This window comes from Spermophilus citellus (assembly GCF_964194105.1).
Source record: "Spermophilus citellus genome assembly, chromosome: 5".
In the NCBI taxonomy this organism is placed as follows: Eukaryota; Metazoa; Chordata; class Mammalia; order Rodentia; family Sciuridae; genus Spermophilus; species Spermophilus citellus.
In genome coordinates this window covers 13,215,304-13,238,290 of record NC_138186.1, presented here as the reverse complement: position 1 = coordinate 13,238,290, position 22,987 = coordinate 13,215,304, and the positions used below count along the sequence as shown (strand labels likewise).

At 42.5% G+C, this 22,987-nt stretch overlaps 1 pseudogene across 1 annotated transcript in view; it reads left to right on the top strand.

Annotated features, from left to right (window-relative positions):
- Positions 1-22,549, top strand: part of LOC308650460 (charged multivesicular body protein 2a-like) — a 28,022-nt pseudogene extending 5,473 nt beyond the window's left edge. Inside the window, exon 2 of the transcript in view lies at positions 21,882-22,549. The product of the transcript in view is annotated as a charged multivesicular body protein 2a-like (transcript). The remainder of the gene's footprint in view (positions 1-21,881) is intronic.
- Positions 22,550-22,987: the final 438 nt, after the last annotated feature.

Genomic DNA, 22,987 nt, shown 5'->3' with positions numbered 1-22,987 from the left:
GTGCATATAATATTTCAGATTGATGTAATGTTCGAGATTTTATCTAATAGAATCACCACACCACTTTGCAACCTAAATTTTTAAAATCTAAATAACAAAATATGTTTTTTATATTAAGCTAAGATCTTACTAAATTTCTTTTAATATTGGAAAATTCACAACATAAATGAGTTCAGTACTCAGAAAGGGTTTAATTTTTGTTGCGATTGTTGGAAAAATTGAAATACAATTTTGTAATATAAAATTAAATACATCCACTTTATGAAAGAAATTTAAGATGTTTGAACCATTAAACGTTTAACTAAATCTAAATATAACCAAACTCCATTCAAAATTCCTTTTAAAAACAACTGATAAAGCTTGCTAAACTTAAAAGGGGGATAAGATTTTTAGGCTAAATTTAAAGCCTATGAATTGCATTTACAAAAAAAAAAAAAAACAACTTCCTTCAAGTTCTGCAAAAAGCTCTTATCAACAGAAAGGACTCACAACGTTTTTCAAGGAATATTCACAGGGGTAGGCCAAAGGTAGCTAATTTCCAACAGATTTCTCAAAGTTCATTGAAGATACCCACCTACTCCCCAGTTAGGCTATTTTTTAAGGCTATCTTTTGAAGTGGATAGGTCAGCATATTCCAGGACTTTTATGATGAGCTTAACTTTAATCATAATAGCCAAAACCTGGAAACAGTCCAGGATCCATGTACCAGTTAATGGATAAACTGTGGTCTATGCATACAAAGGTAAATGCATCCTCAGGAAAAAAAGGAAGGAAGGAAGGAAGGAAGGAAGGAAGGAAGGAAGGAAGGAAGGAAGGAAGGAAGGAAGGAAGGAAGGAAGGAAGGAAGGAAGGAAAGAAACTACCTGATACTTGCAACATTGTGGACAAATCACAAAAGCATTATACCAGATGAAAGATGCCTTATACAAAATAGTACATGTTAGATGATTCCATTAACACAAAGTTCTAGAAAAGGCAACTTCAAAATACTGCTACTTAATGTTATGAAAAGTTCAGAGACAGCACTATTTTCTGGGTGTATTGGTGAGCTTTCATACCTGGAAAGAACAACTTAGAGGAGGAAAGATTTGTTTGGATTCACAGCTTCAGAGAATTCATTCCATGGCCGGCTGGCTCCAACTATAGCAGAAATATCATGGCAGAGGGGCATGGTGAAGGAACACTGCTGAGCTCAGCCAGAAAGCAGAGAGAAGAGAGGGATCTGGTGCAAGATGAACCCTTCCATGGCCAATGAGCTACTTCTTAAAGCTAGGTCCCACCTCCCACTATTCCATTCAGCTATCAGTGGAGTAATTCATTCCATAAGGTTAGAGACCACACCATCCGCTTTCCCAAAGCCCAGCTCCCCTGCCCTATCTGAACACAGGAGACTCTGGGGGACACTCCAGATCCAACCCATAACATTCGGGGTTGCCTGAAGTTTGTGCTGCCCATCCATTTCATTCCTCCAACTAACCTGAACTTTCTCCAGGATGAAGCCAGACCTTCTGAAGGCTGAATTCCGCCCTTCTTGCCTTTCCCATTTAGAATTTCTTGGAATAGGCTCTTTTTATGTGATTATGTCATCAACCTGCATGCATATACACTGCAAAAAACAAACAGAAGAAATCTGGGAACCCCCACCACTGTGCCATATATAGTTTCTTGTCAAGGACCAGGAAGACATTCTTAAGGTTGATATTCCTTATCCAAAATGCTTGGGGCCAGAAGTATTTCAGATCTTAGATTTGGGGTGGTATTTTTTTTCTTTATTTTGGAATATTTGCATAAATATGATAAGACCCAGGTCAAAACAAAAAAATAATAATCCATGTTTCTTAGACACCTTATATACATAGCCTAAGGGGAAGTTGTAAATAGTTTTAGTGGACCTGTGTTTTGATGGTGACCCTTCACATGAGGTCAGGTGTGGAATTTTCCACTGTGGTCTCATGTCAGTACTCAAAAAGTCTCATATTTTGGAGCATTTGGGATTTTATGTTTTTGGATTAGGGCTACTCAACCTGTATTATGAAAACTTGTGTCTTGACCTCAACTGTTTTGTGACTCAGATAGGTAATCATTAAAATTTCTTTCTTTGTGTTTGCTGCTCAAAGCTACATTCATGGTCTCCCAAAACCTATTGTTGTCTTTTGGCACATGCTAGCAGAGCCTTTCCTTTGATTTTACTTTCCCAGGGCTTGTTTTTATTTCACTAGATCCTGTTCACTTATTTTCGTCTTGCATTTGAGTGTGCTACTAGGAATAGACAATTACATGAGCTGTCAGTCTTTCTAAATCATTCTCAGAACACTTAATAGAACTCCTAACTGTGGAGTTCATGGGCAAAAGAAAGTTTTAAAACCAAAAGTAGGTAACATAGATAAGGATGAAGACAAGAGGACCCTAAATGACAACTGAAAATAGATGCAGAAACCTATTATTTGAAAGAGGAAAGATGCATTGTTTTGAATTATCTTCTGGAAACAGTTTGGGGCACAGAGGCTGAAGGAGCTGAGAATATATGGGAATTCTATAACTTCTTTAACACAATAATTACCTCTCATTATTCTGTGCACATTTCATGTTTTAAAATGTCTACAGAAATGCCAATTTATATTTTCTGGGGTTTTCGGTACAGGAAATCTCTAGTTATTGTAACTCCTATCTCTTGTTCAACTTAAATTAATACCATATTTGCTCAGGGAGGTCAAAACCAAGTTACGCTGTTGAGTCATCATCCATAATGCTTTGCTTCGCTCCTCACCCTTTCTGTGCAGGGAAAAAAAGAAAAATCTTGTGATTGCCGTTGTTCTTTAAGTTCTCAGATGTTTCAATATGTTCCAAAACACACCTAATGCTACAGGGGAAATGGCTTTTAGCAAATGTTACATCCAGTGGACAATCTAAGCTTTGGGTCAATGAGTACACCACGTATGTTGCTTGCTCTTAGGTAAAAAGACTTCTGGAAAATTCCTGTCCTGTATTTCCAAGATGGAGAGGAGTCCTCTCCCAGTTCCCACAGTGGGGTCTCATTGATCTTTAAGCCAATTAGCAAACCTCATACCCTGGCCATCTCGATTGACTCATATTACACGGTCATAATAATACACCTTTGCAAGCCCACTGGGAAAGATAGAAAAACAAACATTCCCTCTCTTCCACTATATTTAATGGTATGAGGATTTAACTATCTGGAGAGAGCCTGGACTACCAGTTGCCTCATGTGTGGCCCAGATTAGCACTAACCCAAAGGAGAAAGAGTCTCAGGTGGGAGTAGAGGTGGCACTCGGAGCAGGAAGCACCCTTGCCCAAAACCTTCCAAGTAATTGAGCCAATACGTTTCTTTTTGCTTGAGCCAGTTTTGAGTTAGTGTTTCTGTCAATTATGTATCACCTAAAAATATCCAGAGTTGTATTTAATTTTACCTTCCGGCCTGCCATTGGCAAATAGAAAAAATTTCTTTCTTCTGTTTTTCTGTATCTCTTCTAACCAAATTATAGGTATCGTACTTATTTGCATTATTTCCCATGTTCTCTTATCTCCCCTCCTTTCAATATATTTGAGCTGTATGTGATATTTTTCCCTCTTTCTCTGTGTAATTCTTCCTGACACTGAACTTTTAGGCAGTTATCTGAAAGGTCCAAAGAGGAAGTCTTATGTATGCTGGAAAACAAAAGAAAATGTTTTAAAGTCCCTTTAACATTTCCTAAATGGCTCTTACCAAGTCTTCAGAGAGTCTACTGCATGAGGGCCCAGGACGTAGTCTGCAGTAGATCCAGACCCCTATGTTTCCATGTTGATAAAATGTGGTCCAGGGTCCCTTCACATCAGAATTGCCTTGGGTAAAGTCCCCAAAGCAGGTGCATGTCACAAAAACCTCCTCCTGGGCCTGAAATCCTAATCTCTAAGAGCATGGCCTGGTAAACTGGGTTTTAATTAACTCCCCAGGAGACTCATGTGCAGGGCAGAGTTTAAGAACTCCTAGCCTAGATTTATACCATCAGCAGTGGCAACACGGAAATTACCTAAGTAATGATTTTCTACCACGATGAAAAAGAAATAGTCCATTGTCCTTATTTATAAGTAATGTAAGCTGCTTTTAAATGGAAAAAATATGTAAGTAATTGCAGTAATGAGAAAATTTTAACCAGTTGGAGTTGAATGAGATATAGGAAAAACTGAAGACATTTCAAAAATATTTAGCACTTAATTGTTCATTTTGGTTGTCTTTATCTAAATCAATCATTCTTAGTTGTCACATTCCACGTCTAAATATTCAGGGTCACTCCAGGTGAGCTGGGCTTGCATGAAATAATCACACAGAGACAGAGAAATACCTTTTTCTTTGGGTCCTGCGACAGCTCCTCTGACCTTAGGGGTCCATGGAAAAAGAGAGAGAGGAGCACATGCTGAACCCTTTTATTGGGGAGAAGCCATTCAAATGAGGCAAGGGGTAGGTTTACAAAGGAAGACGTGAGTGTAGCTCAATCCCTCTGAGTGCCGCCAACTCCTAGGGCCAAGCCTTGTTATCCAAGCCAGGGAAAAGCCCAAGTTACTAGTCATAGCACTATCGAGCCAGACTACAGTAATCTTTCAGATCCCCGTGGTTCATCAGGGTTTAAAGTGCATTTGAAGTGGCTCCCCACACTCAATCTTGGCTCCACGTCAGCTTCCTCAAATGACACTGCTTAGGCTGCCTCCAGAGAGATGAGTTCAGAATCTCCCAGGATGTGACACAGACATCAGTCCTGTAACCAGGGCTAGTCCACCGATCTGAGTAGGCTAGACAAGAGTCATAAAGACTATTTTCAAGATTGCAGAGATAAAGTTCATTATCAAGAAGAACTCCACTGACCTAGAGATCATAGCCTGTCTCCCTCACTGTAAGTTTTACCATCTCCAAAATATTTCTTTCCTCCTACAAACTTGCTCAAATCCTGGTTTTCTGAGCCTTTTGAGGCATATTTGGTAGCTAATTTAATGCAAGAATTTTCCATGGCTGATAACACTAGGTAGAGGTTTGCTTTTCATGATTTACTATACCTCATTCAATTTCATTCATATCATGCACACATATGTGTCTGTGTATATGTATGTGTGTGTGTGTGTATATATATATATATATATATATATATATATATATATATATATATATATATGACTATAGGTACATATTTATACACATTGTTTCAATTTGTCATAACTTTAAATGGAGACAAAACTCATAGGAAAAGAGCCATCCTTTCCCATATCCACTGAAGGATGCTGAGTGTCTTCTCGATGGATAATGGATACAATTCCCATCAAGGAACTAATGGACTTAATGAGCAGAGCAACGTAAAAACTGCATTGGCAAAGACATCAAATAGAAAGTGCAAGCATTTCCTTTTTTATTGGTGGCAGAATGTCACAGCATTAAGGCTGAGCTGTGGCTTGGTTAATTGATTCAGAATGATTCCCGTTGAGCAATCATCTTCTGAGGGAATGGCAATACAATCTGCTATCGACCGTCACTTTCTATCAGGTATAAATTATGCTGGGTAATGGGTTCAGGTGCCCATAGAAATCGACTGTCATAAAATCCTCCTGTGTGATATTGTAGGGAAATCATCTCATTCAGATGATGAAAGCAAAAGAGCAGATTGGTGACAAGAGCAGGGAGATGCTAACCTCCCCACTGTTGATGAGAAATGCAAGGTCCAAAACCGCTATTGATTGATGCCTCACCCCGAAGGACAATTAGCAGCCCCACAATATTCTCATGCATGGTGACAATGCTATGAGAAAAGATAAATAGAAAATTGTCATCCTCTGTTGGTGTGAATTGATGACAGCCAATTGTTAATGCCTTTTACAATAGGTATGGAGGTTTATTATTACCTGTATCCTTTGGTGTGCTAATTTCCACTTTTAGGACTTTACCCTAAGGAGATAATACAAACAGATATACACACAAGTCTTCATTATAGCATTGTCTAGATTAATGAAAATGGAGAGGCAACATAGATGCTTATAGCAATCTGTTGTATATAGGAATGTGCATCGTGCTATAAAAACATTAAAAGTGATGATAAGTGTCTAAAATGTCTTGACTGCAGTGAGGCACATCTGTGATTCCCACTCAGGAGGTTGAGGCCAGGTAAGTTGGAGGCCAGTCCAGGCAGCCAGACCCTGACTCAAAATAAAAATTAAAAAAAATAAAAAATAAAAAGAGCTAGAGATGTAGCTAAGTGGTAGAGTGCTTGCCTAGCTTGCACAAGGCCTTGGGTTCAATCCCCAGCACAGCAAAAAAGGAGGGGGGGATCTATGAACATATTGACATGGAAAGATATCCAATACATTTAATTAACTACAAATAAAGTTTATAAAACAGTATATATATAGCTGTGCTGCATTTATGTGATTATATGAAATAGAGGAGTATCTCAAAACATGTTCACCGAAATTTTAATCATTTTCAAGGAATTGTAGAACCAAAGGAGATTTTTACTTTCTTTGTTGTACTTTTCCATGTTGCTTGAATTTTTACAAGGAACATTCAGCAATTTTACAAAACAATAAAGCTATTTAAAAAGAAATGAATATGATAAGCAACTTCAGGTGAGAACAAATGAGATAGGGACTTGAAAGGGTTCTTAGGATTACACCTCCATTCAGAGAGGAAGATAATGATGGTGATGAATTGCATAATAATCACATATGATAGCAAAAACATTAATTTGCAATTTCAGGGGGAGTGGCAATAAGCACTCAGCTCCATGGAAACAATAGTAATAAACGGACTTTGAGCTGAAATTAAATATAAACTCGAGTGCAGAAGCATTTACACTGGGGAGATTGAGAAACTCATCCATGACATCTGAGGAACACAGTGTTGGAGAAAGGAGCTGTTTCACACCATCCAGGAGAGTTTATCTTAGCCTAAGAAGAACTCTCAAGAGGAAATGAAGTGTGAGAGGTGAATTTAAAACGTGAGGTAGACAGCTTGCTGGAGAGGAAGTCAAATAGAATATTGCATGCAGCTTAAAGTCAGGAAGAAGACTATTTTTGCTTTGGGATTTCCAAAGGAGAAATGTGAAAGGCATCCATGTTCTGAGGTTGGAGCCAACTTTGAAGCCTGGCTTGGTCAGGACCCATACCTGCCCCGAAATGCTCTGACAGGTACATGGTACAGAAACCACTGCAGAGAGATCACTTCAGGGAAGTCACATCAGTAAACACTTCCGGAAGCTCCTCTTATCTCTTTCAGACTGCAGAGGTGTTACTGAATGCATGGCCAGAACATGACAAAAATATTTTGTAACATAGTAGGTCAGTCTTACAAGCAAGCAGAATCCATATCTTCTAAAATGATGCTATTTATTTGGTGGCTGGGGTTGTGGCTCACTGGTAGAGCCCTTGCCTACCTTGTGTGAGGCACTGGGTTTGATTCTCAGCACCGCATATAAATAAATAAAAAGTAAAGGTCCATCAACAACTAAAAATTTTTTTAAATGCTATTTTTGATGATGATGTCAACCCATTATTCTCTTCCCCAACCATCCTCTGACAGAACCTTTGAATATTCCTTTTTGTGTATGTGTGTGATGTTACTGTACCTCTGGACAAGGGTCAAGGAAAGAGCTCTTTATTATCAGGTAATGACCCAGCATAGTTCCCTTTAACAGAGAATAGAATGCAAAGGGACTGGATACAATATAATTATTTTGCTGGAATTCAATGACAATAGCCCATCCTTTGAATGCTACTAGGCTAGGTCTGTACCCAGATGTAGCCAAGCATTTTTTTTTAATGTGATGTTTTAATACATAAAATGTATTTTAAATAGAACATGTACATAATGCCCTTTGGTTCAAATGTACAAAGACACAAATTAGCTTAATAACTCAAACTTGACTATGGTTCCTGGGATGGTTTTCAGTCATTTGTGTATTCTCTGCCTTCCCCTGTGGTTGATCAGCTCCTTCACAAGCATTGAATCAGATCTGTTTTGCTCACCTCTGCAACTCCAGGAGACAGCACCTGCACATGGTAACTGCTCAGTAAATTCATCAAGAGATAGTAGAATGAATAAGGTCCCAGGCAAAGAAGACAGCAAATATCCAAGATGTGGGAGGAACTGAGAGAAAAGAGTTGGAGGAAAGAGTGACCCCCCCCAGAGCAGTATAAAAATCTGCTTTTGAATTTAGTTTACCTGATAACGTAAATATATATGTATATATGTATAAATATTAATATATGTGTATATGTGTTTGAGTGTGTGTGTGTGTATATATATATATATATATATATATATATATATATATATAAACATATTCAGTCATTTATAGCTGTGGGTTCCACATCACAAATTTAGCCAACCACAGAGTAAAAGTAATTCAGAGGGAAAAGAACTTGGACCTGTAGTAAAAATATAAAGAATTTTTCTTGTCACTAGGTTTTATGAGTAATCAAGCCGGGTGAGGTGGTGCATGCCTGTAATCCCAATGGCTCACGAGGCAGAGGCAGGAGGATGGTGAGTTCAAAGCCAGCCTCAGCAAAAGTGAGGCACTAAGCAACTCAGTGAGACCCTGTCTCTAAATAAAATACAAAATAGGGCCGGGGATGTGGATCAGGGGTTGAGTGCACCTGAGTTCAATCCCTAATCATCATCATCATCATCATCATCATCATCATCATCATCCAGAGATGATTTAAATTACATGGGAGAAAGTCCATAGGTTCTGTGCAAACCCTACACCATTCTGTATGTGGAACTTGAACATAGGTATCTGAGAGGCGACCTGGAACCAATCCCCTACTGATGCTGAGGGACAGCTTATCCATTACTTCTGGGTTTCCTGCCATGAAACTTTGAGATGAAAATTGGACTTTCCCCTGGAAAAACCCCCAGTGAATTATGTTAATTAATTTTCAGAGTAGAACTCAAAAAGGTCAAGGTCATGGGAATATGAGGCTATCCAAGAATGGTAGTTCATAACTTCCCCTCTTGGGTTTGTGTTTGCTTGTTTTGAAAATATTACTCTTTCTTCTCTTATTTTTTATGTCAGATTTTTTTTTTGTTATTTTAAACATTTAACCTTTGATTTCCTGTATGTCAGTGAGGTGGGTATCAGTTTTTGTAGACTTGAAGTACCTCAACAATTCCAGGGAGTCATCCCTATTTTCCTATAGGGTGCCTTTATTTCCTGCCATATTACCCATAAAAGAACAGGGGGATTAGTTAGGCTTCCTTTTCGTTAGTCATCCCTCTTGAGAATACAGAAATTTGTTTATTTAACAAATATTTACTGAGTGCCTACCCTGGGCTTTTGTTCCTGGCTTTTGATACCTGGTGACATATTTGGAACAAAATAAATCCCCGAGAGCCAGCATCCCCATTCACCCTGAGCTAGTCTTCTCAGGACTGAAACTTGGTTTTTGTATGTAAGTTTCCTAAAGTATGAAACATACAACCATCTTTTGAACATATTACAAGGGGGTTGCCTTTGCCTTTCCCCACGCAGAGATTAACACCATGGAACACACTCCTGTCATCAGTGTCTCATGCCTAAGTTATTAGTCACCGTGCACTGGATGGGAGACCTGTGGTTTAATTAAAAGATGGGTGAGAGCAAGATTCCTAGGAAACCTTGATGACCTCTTAATGCAGAGTGACTCACAGTGCCCTGTCTTTAAGGAGGGCTATGGAGAGGATGTATCCAGTGAATGTTCTAGTTCCCAGGAGGCTGTTCAGGAGAGAAACGAGATGCAGGTAATACCCCTTCTTTTAATTCCTCATCACAGGCCACTGAGTCCCTGAGGGTTGTAAGATTGGGAAAAGAGCAAATAGACATAACATCCCTTTCATCTGCACCCTGTTCCCAAACATGGCGGGAATGTGAGAACAAGCATTCCCCCTGCATCTGCAGGGGATCGTTCCAAGACCTCCCACCTCCATGGTACCAAAATCCGTAGATGATCCGTCCAGTAGGACACACTAGAGGGACCTGGATGTTTAGGCCCTGTGGAAAATGGTCTCCAAATGTAACAACTACCATTCCTTCTGGCTGAACCCACAGGCTGGCCATTCCTCACCACCAGAAGTGAAGTCTACTTCTCCTTGGCTGAGACAAAGACCGTTCAACAGAAGGCCGAGGCAGAAGTGATGTTTGGCCAGTTCTGAGTCAGTCAGACCCCTGGAAGTTGTCACTTTCATACTCTCTGGGGAGGCCAATTACCATCTTGTGAAGAATCTAGACTCATCTACCCCAAAACTGAGATGCTGTGTAGCCAGCAAGGCCCCTTAAAGGAACACCCAGGTGCAGACAGGAGGAAAGAAGATTTTTGGACCCTCCAGTCCTCCAGCTGCCAACTGAATGCCACTAGGAGGGACCGCAGGCCACACAGCACTGATGACTACACAGCCGGCCATGCAGAAAGGTCTGGCCCGCAGAATCAAGAGAAGAAATTAACCACTGCTGTTGTACAAAATCCCTGAACCTTTTCTTAGATCTCCAGCACACACACACTGTCGCGACCCCCTTGCCCGCAAGGAAGACGCAACAACAGGAATCTTCTTTCAGCCGTTTATTCAGGTCCTTGATATTTCTTCTTCTTCCTCTCGGATGCCTCTCCCAGCCTTAATAAAGCATCTCAAGCCCCAATGCGAAGCTGCCACGTGGAGCTTTCTCATAGGGTGTTAAAAAACCATGCGCCAACTCTCCCAAATAAGGAGTTGTTTGTTACAGACCACAGCGGAGCCAGCACCATCTTGTAATGGCGACCACAGTCCGCAGAAACGGCTCACCACAGTTCCCCCTTTTGTTTTCCAAAAACAATACAGGCGAGAGTAGAGGTCCTATCCCACTGTGCAGAAGTGGCTGCATAGTATGGCTCAGCCCCAAGGAGGGCCCTTCCCCAGATCTGAGGCCATATCAGCCGACGCCTTTTTTCGTGGGACGGGGCGTGGACACGTCTAACCCGCATGCAATAGGACATGCTCTCCTTGAGGTCCACTTCAAGGATCACTCAAGTGCAGTGCCTTGCCTCGCATCCTGTATCGTGATGATGGTGGACGAAGGGGGATGGCTGAGGCTGAACTGTGGCTGTATAGAAATACGACGACAAACAAGTTGGCAACACCCTAAAAGAAAGGCACGGGTCTTAAGGCGATAGAAAAGCACTAGTGTGGAAACCCATCTGCGTGCAATGGCAGTAAAGCCGGCAGAGTGCAAGGGCTTTCCAACACTAAGAGAATAACAAAGAAAGACATGTCGATCCCAGTGCAATGTTCATAAAACTTGGGGTGCAACGACCATGTCAAAGATTTACTGTTTAATCTGCGCAAGCCAGACTTGAGGTGAGATGCCATTTTCTAAAGCTGCAAGAGCTTGTATGATCATAGCTTTATCTGGACCAATTTCCGGCCAAATATTCGCCAATGATACGGGAGGCATTCCTGGAATCATTAAATCATGAACCGGCATCGGCATTGGCCAAGCCCGTGCCGCTGCCCACCACTGCATTGGTGTCATCCATGTCATCGGCACCAGCACCAGAGCCAGAGCACTCAGCAGAATGAAGATCCTCATCACGGGATTGCTGTGGTATTTCTTGTTGCTGAGTAGCTGGCGTCAAGACTCTTCTTGTCAGGCGTTCAGGGACCCACAATGGTTCCGTGCGATCCTGGGGAAAAACACATACAGATCCTCGTGCCCATGTCAGCACGGGGTCGGGGCCGTTCCATTGGCCCGTAAGAACATCTTTCCACTTAACATAGCCAATCACAGAGGGCTGAGGGGACACATGTCTATCGGCCGCAGAGCGACCGTGAATATCCAAATTCAAAAAATTAATGGTAAAGAGAGCTAAGGACAGGCGTTCTTTAGGAGTATGTTCAGCTCCTATTCCCCCCTTTTGTTTTTGTAAAGTTTCCTTTAAGGTGCGATGAGCACGCTCAACAGTAGGCTGCCGCATAGTGGCAAGCACACATAATTGGAAAGGTTTATCACTTTGGAGCCTGCATAAAGTAGCATGTTGTATAGCTTCTTCTACTGTCATAAGGGCCGCTCTAGCCTCTTTAGTGAGGCTACGAGGGGAAGTAAGATCTGGATCACCCCTAAGAGTAGCATACAAAGGCTGTAGCATAACATTAGAAATATGTAAATATCCTCGTATCCAATTAATATCTCCCAGCAGTTTTTGATAATCATTTAGAGTTTGGAGATCCTGAGTTCGTATGGTGATTTTTTGTGGTCGTAATTTGCCATACCCAATTGTTGCTCCCAAATACTTAATAGAATCCCCTGTTTGAACCTTTTCAGGTGCAATATGCAGTCCATATTGAGCTAACAACTTCACTAGGTCTTTATAGGCCTCATGAATTGTCTGCTCTAATTTAGCAGCCAATAATCCTGTATCAAGTAATCCCACAATAGATTTACCTTCTATGCTTAATTCCAAAGTAGGGCGATTGCTCATATCTAGTGACAAACAAGCACAATTCCCTCCGGTGGCACCAATCTCATTCCCTGTCGGTGACCTTGAGTCAGCAGGGAAGTGATTATGCAAACTAGGCAAAATTAGTAATTGAGCAATCCGATCTCCTGGGGAGATGGACACAATGCCCCCTGGAGCTTCCACCATAACCTTTACTATCCCTACAGTATCAGGACTTATGACTCCGGGGAAAACACGAAGACCTTGTAAAATAGAGGATGCACGTCCAATTAGCAAACCTACAGTGCCAGGTGGTAAAGGCCCTTTGAACTCAGTTTCCACCAATTGGACTCCCATCTTAGGTGTTAATACGAGTCTGGAGGTGGAACAGAGGTCCAATCCCGCGGCACCTGTAGTGGCTCTCCGCGTTTCATGGGATGGCGTAGAGATGGCCATGTCTCGGGTTCGGGTGTAACATTCTCCACTGCCCCATATATTTGTGGGCCCTGGGGTCGAGGGCCCCGTCGGCCGTTTTTTGGCCCAGCTGAAATAGGTTGTCCATGAATGTCCCTCACTGATCTACACTCTTTTGCCCAATGCTTCCCCTTTTTGCATCTTGGACACAACCCCGGTAGACGAAAGCCATTGGAAGGGCCACCGTGAGGAGGTCCAGTAAAATTGTCTTTTTTGGGACATTCACGTCTGACATGACCGGGTTGACCACAATGGAAGCACGTTCCGGCGGCAGGACCGCCCCCTTTTGCAATCCGAAGGACAGCAGCTGCAAGACCTGCATTAGTTAAAGGTCCTCCAATCTCTCTACACACCTTCATCCATGCTTCTATGCCTTTGTTCTTATAAGGAGCGATTGCTGCTTTACATTCCTTGGTGCATTGCTCAAAGACCAATTGCTTAACAAGGGGCATGGCTCTATCAGGATCCCCAAAAATCTTTCCAGCGGCGTCCACCATCCTTGCTACAAAATCTGAAAAGGGTTCTGTAGGGCCTTGTATAATCTTGGTCAAATTACCAAATACCTCTCCTCTGTTTGGAAGTGACTTCCATGCCCGAATGCAAATGTTATTAATTTGATCATATACCTCAAGAGGGAATCCTGTCTGTTGATTAGCAAATCTACCTTGCCCCAAAAGCATGTCCTTATCCCAATGAGGATGTCCCGCCGCATGGTTTTGGGCGGCCTGTTCTATTGCGCCCTCTAACACAAATGTTCTCCAGTCCAAATATTTACCTGGGGAAACACAAGCCCGAACAAGGCTAGCCCAATCAGAGGGAGTCATACAGTATCTAGACAGACTCTCCACCTGAGTTAGTGTGAAGGCGGCATCCACCCCATAAGTGCGCACAGACTCCGCCAGGGTCTTCACAATTTTAAAATCTAAAGGCTCATGGAATCTTCCCCTATTATCATCCTGAAAAACTGGATAAGCAAGACCCATCTCAGCGTGAACAGCCTTCCATGTTTGAGCATGGAAAGCTCTCCCCGAAACACCCCCACCATACGGCGGTGGATCCGGAGGATCACATTTCTTGAACCCCTGCTTATCTTTGCTCCCTTCTCCTACAGCTAAACTCCCTAGCTGGCGAGACAGCCTCCCAAGCTCCTCCTCCTCATTCTCCTCTTCCTCTGACCCACTTTCACATGGAGGTGTGCGCAGCGCACTGAGATCTGGATACAATCGCCTCTTCCCCTGTTTCACGCTCCGCACACTTCCATCCTCCCGAGATACCTCACTTCCTGCCGTCTCTGATTTCTCCTCATGTAATTGTTCTAGAACTTCCTGTCCTTTAGTAAGTGCGTCATGACATCTGTCCTCTGTGAGGCAACTACGGACTATTCTCCAAAGGGGTATCACCCCGCCCTCTAATATGCCCTGCTCAGAAGCAAAGTCAAGATCTTTGCCTAATTTATCCCAACTAGGTATGGTAAGGCTGCCCGAAAATGCAAACCACGGTGCAGCAATATCTATCTTCTGTAAAAATCTCTGTAAAGTACGATGCTTCACTTCCAGGCCCTTGGAACGTAACAGGCCATCTAGGGCCAGGAGAAGCGGACTTGAAGATGCGGCACCCATGACACAACAACAAAAGAAACACAGAAAACAAAAGACACAGACGACAAAAGAAACACAGAAAACAAAAGTGAAAGTACACATTGCAGCTGCAATAAAATATGAGGCTCTCTCTTTCTTTGTAGAGGAGCTGACCCCGCTTTGGTCGCGGATCCCACTTACTGGGACTATCCCCGCTTTGGTCGCGGGTCCCACTTACCTGGGACTATCCGGTGCACCACCCCTGACGACTGAAAGTTCTGGTTCCCGGGTTTCGGCACCACTTGTCGCGACCCCCTTGCCCGCAAGGAAGACGCAACAACAGGAATCTTCTTTCAGCCGTTTATTCAGGTCCTTGATATTTCTTCTTCTTCCTCTCGGATGCCTCTCCCAGCCTTAATAAAGCATCTCAAGCCCCAATGCGAAGCTGCCACGTGGAGCTTTCTCATAGGGTGTTAAAAAACCATGCGCCAACTCTCCCAAATAAGGAGTTGTTTGTTACAGACCACAGCGGAGCCAGCGCCATCTTGTAATGGCGACCACAGTCCGCAGAAACGGCTCACCACAACACACCACGGTCAGTCATCGGCCAAGAGCTGCTCCCAGGGGTGTGAATTTCCTGGGACATCAGGCCCTGCTTCACCAGTGGACAAAGCTGGTTCACTACCCAAAGAAATGAAGGGTCCCTGGTCCTTGGAGGACAGACCTGTGTGCAATGAGGTGGCAGACACCCAGGGACGCAGGTGGATCTAGAGAGCCAGGGATTCTACTGCTGCCAGTGTCTCACACCTTTAAACTGGCCAGTGTGATCTCAGGGTTGCAAGGCAGATTCTTGTCTTCCTAGAGGCTAAAACATGGCTTCTCCCTATTGCTGCTCCCTTGAAGCTTCTAAGCCACCCATTTCTTTCCCCAAACATTTAACATGTCTATGCCGTTTGATTTAAGGAAAAATAAATCCTAACTTAGTACAAAGTAGGGTATTTGGTACTATGGCTGGGGCGGGGGTGGGGGATGGAATGTACAGGTGTGAGCTGAGGGGCCAAAGGATTCCAAGGAAAGGACTCCAGTCTCTTTTTCCAAGCCGTTCAGTCTAGAAAGAGGCAGACGCCAATATGGCAGCAGCTACCATCCAGCCATAGTGAGATAAAATCACTGCACGCATGTGCTTTAGCAAGGCTCCATCTAAGACAGAATGCCTTCTGTTTTCCTTTTTTTTCTAAACTGGTAGTGATGAGCTCACCCAAGGGACCCAGTTTCTCCCCCTGGTTGCCCTGGTAATCAAAGCACATAATTAAAAGCTAGCTGGTGAGAGCCACGGATGTCATTCCATGACCCAAGAACAGTTTTTTCCCTAAACAAACTCATTAGATCACATTAAATCCACAATAGGTTTAAATTCACCAAGTGTACACTGCAGGGATCATCAGTACCAGAGGATATCCTGATTTTTTTTTTCTTCTCCCAAAGTGAGGAACTCAAGTCTAGGTTGGATCTTCTAGCACTTGCACAAGGCAGGAGGGCAGAGATCCTGGCAGAGACCCTAAAACCGGAAGTCAGTGACTGATGAGGGAGGAAGAGAGAGAAGGGAAGAAGAGGAGGATAGGGGAGGGAGGGGAGAAGGGGGAAGAGGTGGACAGATGGAGGGGGAGAGGAGAGGAGGAAGGAAAGAGGGAGAGGGAGGAGAGAGGGGGATGGAGGGAACGGAGGAGGAGGGAGGAGAGACAGGCATCCAAGAGGATCTACAATGAGGGGACAATGAGGCTGGAGGAAATGACGCACCCCCGCTGAATCCCATTTGCATCTAGATGATGAAGCCAAGACACAATGAATTTTGTATTTTCTCTCACCTACATGGCTGGTTCAGGATGGGGGATAAGGAACTTTTTTAAGTGGCTCTGAAATGCCAGAGCTTATTCTTCCACCCTCTGACTGACACTGTAGCCTTGTGTCTTTTGTTTAGTAGGGTTTTTGTTGTTGTTGTTTTTATTTGTTTGTTGGTTGGTTGTTTTGTTTAATTGGGGGGAAGCGGAAACTGGGTAAATTCCAAATGCTCCAGCTTTGACCAGGTTTTGGCGGTTTCCCTAATCACACGTGTAAATAGGCTGAGAGTCAACGCCCTTCAGCAGCCCCTGGACGGTCCCCTCACCTGATGTCCACCTAGTGGGCAGGAAAGTAAGGTGCCGGTGGGTGGAACAGCTGTTGCAACCTGCAGCCTCTAACCCAGATGTCAGGAAGCCTTCAGAGGGAGGCTGGTGGTTCCTCCTGGAGGTCAGAGTGTAACCCCGTGGCTTCCTAGACTGGGTTTGAACCTGCCTGGCTTTAAGCTACTCATTAAAATTCAGCCTTCGTGTTCTCACCTGAATAACAGGGTTGATAGCTCCATCTGCCTCACAGAGGTGCGGTCAAAGGGCTGTGCTTAGTGCCCATGACATAGCCAGCAGTCACTGAAAGCTGGCTGTTGCTATCGTCATTATTAACAGTCTGCACAGGCCCTGCTAAGGTCTAGGCCCAGCTGTCTGATCTTTCAGCAGTTCTCCATCTGTGATTGAGGAAATCACATTTGAAAGTCCTTAGTATTTCTTCCAGTTCTAGAGTAAAGATTCTAATGATTCCTTAAGTTTGCTCATGGATTACTTCTTGCACGCGAAAAAACCTGGAAGAGCCAGATTTTCTAGAATCTTAATCTTACATAACAGCTATAGGATTACTGAGTAAATCCCTGATGCCTGATTAAAACTGAATTTCAGATAAGCAACAAGTAAATTTCTAAATATAAGTTTGTCCCAAATATTGCAGAGGACACACTGACCCAAACAGTCTCTCATATGTCCTGGCTTGACTTCTTTTTTTTTTTACTTTAAGATAATGGGAAGATGGTGCGAGTTCAGTAGAAACTATGCTTCAAATTTTGCATTTGGATCTTTTACCAGCCTGGCTCTGTGGATCCAATCCCCTCTCTCAATGTTAGGCAGTGGCAGTAACTACAGCCCCCAGTCAGCCCCATGACTCCTGGGGAAATGACCCATGCCATGGTGTATTATGCAGCTAAGTGAGGATGTGTGGTAGGGTAGGTGCATTCAGTGCGTTTTCAGCTTGATGGGATTTTAATTTACTATGGGCTTCTCTGGAAGTAAACTTTGCACTGAAATATTATTTGCTTTTAACTAAGACATATATTTTTATTTGCTTCATCAGGTGACTGTGTCTGCATTCTTTGCTCTAAATAAAAGCACACAAAATTAGGAATATCGATGGCGGGATGAATTGTGATGCTTTATTGGAACAACAAAATAAATCACAGTAAACTATGGAAGCCTTGAAGGCTCAGCTCTATTTAGGTGATTTGAAAACAGGACCACCTCTGGAACTCCAAGGGCCTCAGCAAAGGAGGTGCCCTGGAGCACAGCCCTCATGAGCGTCACAGCCAAGTCAAATCTGCTGGGATTCTGACATCTGGGCTGAAAGTCCCTCTGTGCCCTGACCTCACCTGGTTTTCATGGCAATCTCTCAAATTACACAAGGAGGTATTTCTGAAACTCTATCTCTAATTTTTTTTCCTTCTCTTCTGGGGGTTGGATTTTTAGGTTTCTGATTTTATCTAAAAATATATCTTAAATAATGTTTATAAAGCAATATAATCTTTTCAGATTAGACTATTTTAGAAACATCATAATATTATGTTAATTATGTGGGCAATTTTGGTCACTTTTATATATTTTTTCTATATTTTACAAGGTCTGAAATGAGAAACAAAGACTAATACATTTTTTCTTCACATAGGAACGCTTGTATAGAAACATTTAATAAAGTCGTGTGGTTCTATAAATAAATATGTAAATACGTTAAATATATTCATGAGTGCTCCACAGAATTACCCTAAAAGCACAACTAATTCCAACGTAAGGATAAACCTGAAGGAAACCAGTTCAGTCAGACAAAGCTGTTGTGTCAGAGCTAGACAGAGTGTTGTGGATAACCTGTGTGTGTATTTTTAAACAGCATACACGGAGGATCCTGGAAAACATTGTGCTCTCCTTCGTTTTGAATTTCAGCCAGTAGGCCCAATTCGTTTTTATTATCGAAAGGCAGTATTTTTTGAGCATTATTGCATTATTATGGCACATAATGTTTTTGACTTTGAAAATCTCTTCCTAATAGCGCTAGAAATTGACTTAAAAATGTAATATGATAGAAGATGAAAAAGATCTTGAAGGAAAGTAATTTAACATCGTAATACAAGCAAGAGGAGACGAAGAAGGCACAGCAAGGTAAGCAGAAAGAAAGTAAAATGTCAAAAATGAATTGTATTTAGCAACTTTTGATGAATGGTTGGAAATAAGTTACGTGAGGCATTAATAGATTCACAACAGTAACTGAATATAGAAGTTCTGGATGTATCCGTCATCCATGTGGCCATTTGCTTGCTTTTTCCCTCTAAAATATTTGAGATATCACCTTAAGGTGTGTATGTTAATAGTGGCAGGGCTTGGGGTGAGTGCCATGTGACTATTATTAGTATTTCAGGATATCCACCTGGCTTTTTTTGTCTAAATTAACTATTACTGTTGAAATCACTAAGACTTTCTTTTCCCAAAATATTTAATACAGAATAGAATTCTATTACTGCCTAATCTTTAAATCTGCCTTTCTTTTTGAATAGGCAGTTAATTAAATGCCCCATAGTTATTTAGACAATCTTAAGGTTCTCACTTTCCCTTTTTGCTTTAAATTAGCTCATTTCTTGTAAGAATAATTATTCAAGAATCTTCCACGTGTGTACATTTAAGGCTTGTGATTGTTGTTCTTATCATCAGTGAATGACATTGTTAACCATGTATACAACATTAACTAAGGGGACACACGACCCTCACAAAAGGCCCGTTCCTTACTGCCCAAGATTCACAAATATTATTCCAAAGCTTGAAGTGACTGAAAATTGCCTCCTCTCTTTTAGGAAAATCCTCTCTCTGCCTGCTGAGCTGCTAATCTATTTGTTCTTTCCTGAGTGTACCTGGCCAAAGTTTGTTTGCTTATTATCGAGCAGCTGCTTATGGTTTGAGGTCACTGCATTTTCAAAAGTCGTCTTAATTGTGGATATTCGACTTTGCACGTAGCAGATTCCTGGCTGTTTTGTTGTTCTAGAACTTTGCGTGACATATCCAGGAATAGTTTAGTTGTGATAAATGGTATTTCGCAGAGGGTTCATACACATGTTTAGCTGAAGTTATGGATCACTGAATCTGTTTTTCCATTTTTTGGAAATAGACAAAAATCTAATTGGAAGGTAGCCATTTGCACTCACAAACATATCATTTTTTTTAGTAGATGGACACAAACAAGTGCATTCTATGGCATTGGAAGACTTAAATGAATATTAGACGTTAGCAATAAGAAAAGTGTGCATCGGTCTTGAAAATGCAAGCCTGTTTTTCATCTGTTATAGGCTTTTGGGGTTTTGTTTTTAAATCAGATATAAGACAAACTTTGTGGATGAATGAAAGCTGCCTGAAGGAACAGGAAAGAATAATTGAGGAATCCGACTGTCTTCCTGGCCATCAGATTTGTAAAATATTACTGCTTGACCATACTTCAAAGCATCCTTGTCCACTTGCTGGGGGTGGGGGAGGGATGCATAACCAAGACAGTTACTTCAGGGATCACTTGACAACAGGAAGTCAAGTGGAAGATGTGCACGTCCTCCGGCCCAGCTCTGTCCCAGAGAAACTCCAGCCTATGTTCTCAAGAAGAAAAAAATGTCTATCCCAACTGTTTTTGTGATGTTGAAATGCCTGTTGTACTATATTCAAATAATAAACCTGGGACATATGATGAAATTAGATGTATAAAAACATTTTAGTATATCCATATGATGGAATATTACACAACAGGTATTACAAGTGAACTATGTGTATTACCACAGGTGAGAAAAATAAGATTGATGAAGAAAAGCTGATTGCAGAAGGCTAAACTCAATGCAGTAACATTTATGTAAAGTTTAGAGCCATGAAAAAAAATATTGAGTATGCACACAAAGACTTGTAGGAAAGGATGAAATTGTGCAATGGAAACAAACAAAAATAACCAAAGGACAGTAGTGAATCCTGGAGAAGAAAGAAGGGAATATAGAAAAAAAAAAGTGATCTTCTTACAGTAAGTGAATGAATAGATAATGAATATAATAAGAATAAAAATAAGCAAAAGCAGATACCATTGACAGAGACAGTAAGTCAACTCTCATACACTCAGTACGATAGAGAGGAGCTAGAAATAGCTACATGGGTTTAAGATCATGATTCTTCACTCAATAGCTTTACTTTTTAATTATATGTATTTATTTAGGTACTGGGTATGGAACCTGAGGGCTCTCTACCACTGGATTACCTCCCCAGTCCTTTTTATTATTTATTTTGAGACAGGGTCTTGCTAAACTGCCCAAGTTGACCTTGAACTTGAGGTCCTCTGCCTCAGCCTTCCAAGTTCTTGGGCTACAGGCGTATAGCACTACTGCAGCTGTCACTAGTTTTAATATGGTAGATTAAACTGTGTTTAATTGTGAAGGAGACCAAAAAAAAAAAAAAAAAAGAATGACATTCTGAAACTACCTCACCAAGACTTATATCTAAAAGCTAAGTGCTATTAAGAATCTTTTAAATTTAATTTTCTGAGGCTATTTCCCTATTAACATGCTTTGACTTTATCATATTTGATTTTTGGACTGGTTTTTCAAGTAACCTTTACAGGCAGAAGGTGCACTGGCCTGCAAAATAAGTTATGTTGCCCCAAATTTTGATCAATGTAACAAAATAATGAAGATACGCCCCTCTCCCACCCTCAGCCCTGTTCCTCCCTCCTCCCAGCCCCATCCTGCCAATCAACACATTCACACAGCGGCAAATAAGAATCCCCAGGCCTGGCCCTGCCCTCCCCTATCCTGGGCCCCGCACACCAGTCTCCAGTCCAGTCTCGCCCCAGGACCTCCGCTGCCTTCCCCTGCCTCCTCGGGGCACCAGCAGCAGTAAGTCACTTGCAGTCAAAGCCCCCTCGACTTCCACACCCCAGGAGTCTGCGCTTACAGTCCCCCTGTCTAGCAGACCTCCTCCACTGCCCCCTCCCATTTTTCCACCAGCTTCTTTCAAACTGAACACTCCTGGATCTCCTGTTTTGTCAAACTGCACTGGAGAGTGTCATCTGTCTGTCTTTCCACTAGACCTGTGTGCTTCCCGAGGGCAGGAGTCACAGAATGTCTGAGGCACTTTGGTCCACATGTCTACCCCAGTGGATGGAAGGCATCATGGATGTTCCGAAAATGGAACTGAACTAAGGGACCATGGCTATCCCAGATTTGCTACAAGTTGTTAAGTTTAAAAATATGTTGTGCTGGTGACCCAGAAGCAGAATCAAGTCCCTGTGCCAGCTCCGGCCTGCCAGCGGGCTCCAGCCACCATGGACACCAGAGGAGCTACTGCGGCAGAGCCAGCAGGCCCTGAACTGTGCCATGCGGGAGGTGAACCAGGAGAGACAGAAACCAGAGACCCAGGAGAAGAAAATCATCGCAGATCTCAAAAAGATGGCCAAGCAGGGCCAGATGGATGCCGTGAGCATCGTGGCAAAAGCCTTGGTGCGTACCAGGCACGAGGTACGCAAGTTTGTGTTGATGCGTGCCAATATCCAGGCTGCGTCCCTCAAGATACAGACATTGAAGTCCAACAACTCAATGGCACAAGCCATGAAGGGTGTTTGTTACCAAGGCCATGGGCACCATGAACAGACCGCTGAAATTGCCCCAGATCCAGAAGATCATGATGAAGTTTGAGCGGCAGGCAGAGATCATGGACGTGAAGGAGGAGATGATGAATGATGAGGAAAGTGATGCTGTTGTGTCCCACGTCCTGGAAGCGCTGGGACTAAGCCTGATGGATGCACCCTCAGACCTCCCCTCCACTGGAGGCTCACTGAGTGTGGGTGCTGGTGGGAAGAAGGCAGAGGCCACAGCTTCAGCCCTGGCTGATGCAGACGCGGATCTGGAAGAGAGACTCAAGAACCTAAGAAGAGACTAACCACCCCACTGCCAAGGGGACTGTGGGGGAACAGACACCGAGGGTCTTTACCATGCCCCTCTGTAATAAAATTGGAAACTTCTCCCCCCTGCCAAAAAATGTTGTGTTATACTATTGGCAAAATCCCTATCCAAGAGCGATTGAGTCTCTAGCTGAATCCTAACTATATCCTTATTTTCTGTTGTTACCTTGACTTCCTATTATCTGGGATTCTCTCTTGTTTCTCTCTCTCTTTCTCTCTCCCTCTCTCCCTCCCCCCTTCCCCTCTCCCCCACCCTCTCTTTTCGTCCACCCTCTACACTCATCTGGACTGAAATAGTCGTTCCCTTGCATCTGGTCTGATAAAATAATTGCAGAGATTTTTCATGCAATTAACTCAAAGGGTAGACTCCAGCTATTATGCAGGGTTTTCTATAGCACCACATACTGCTATATCTA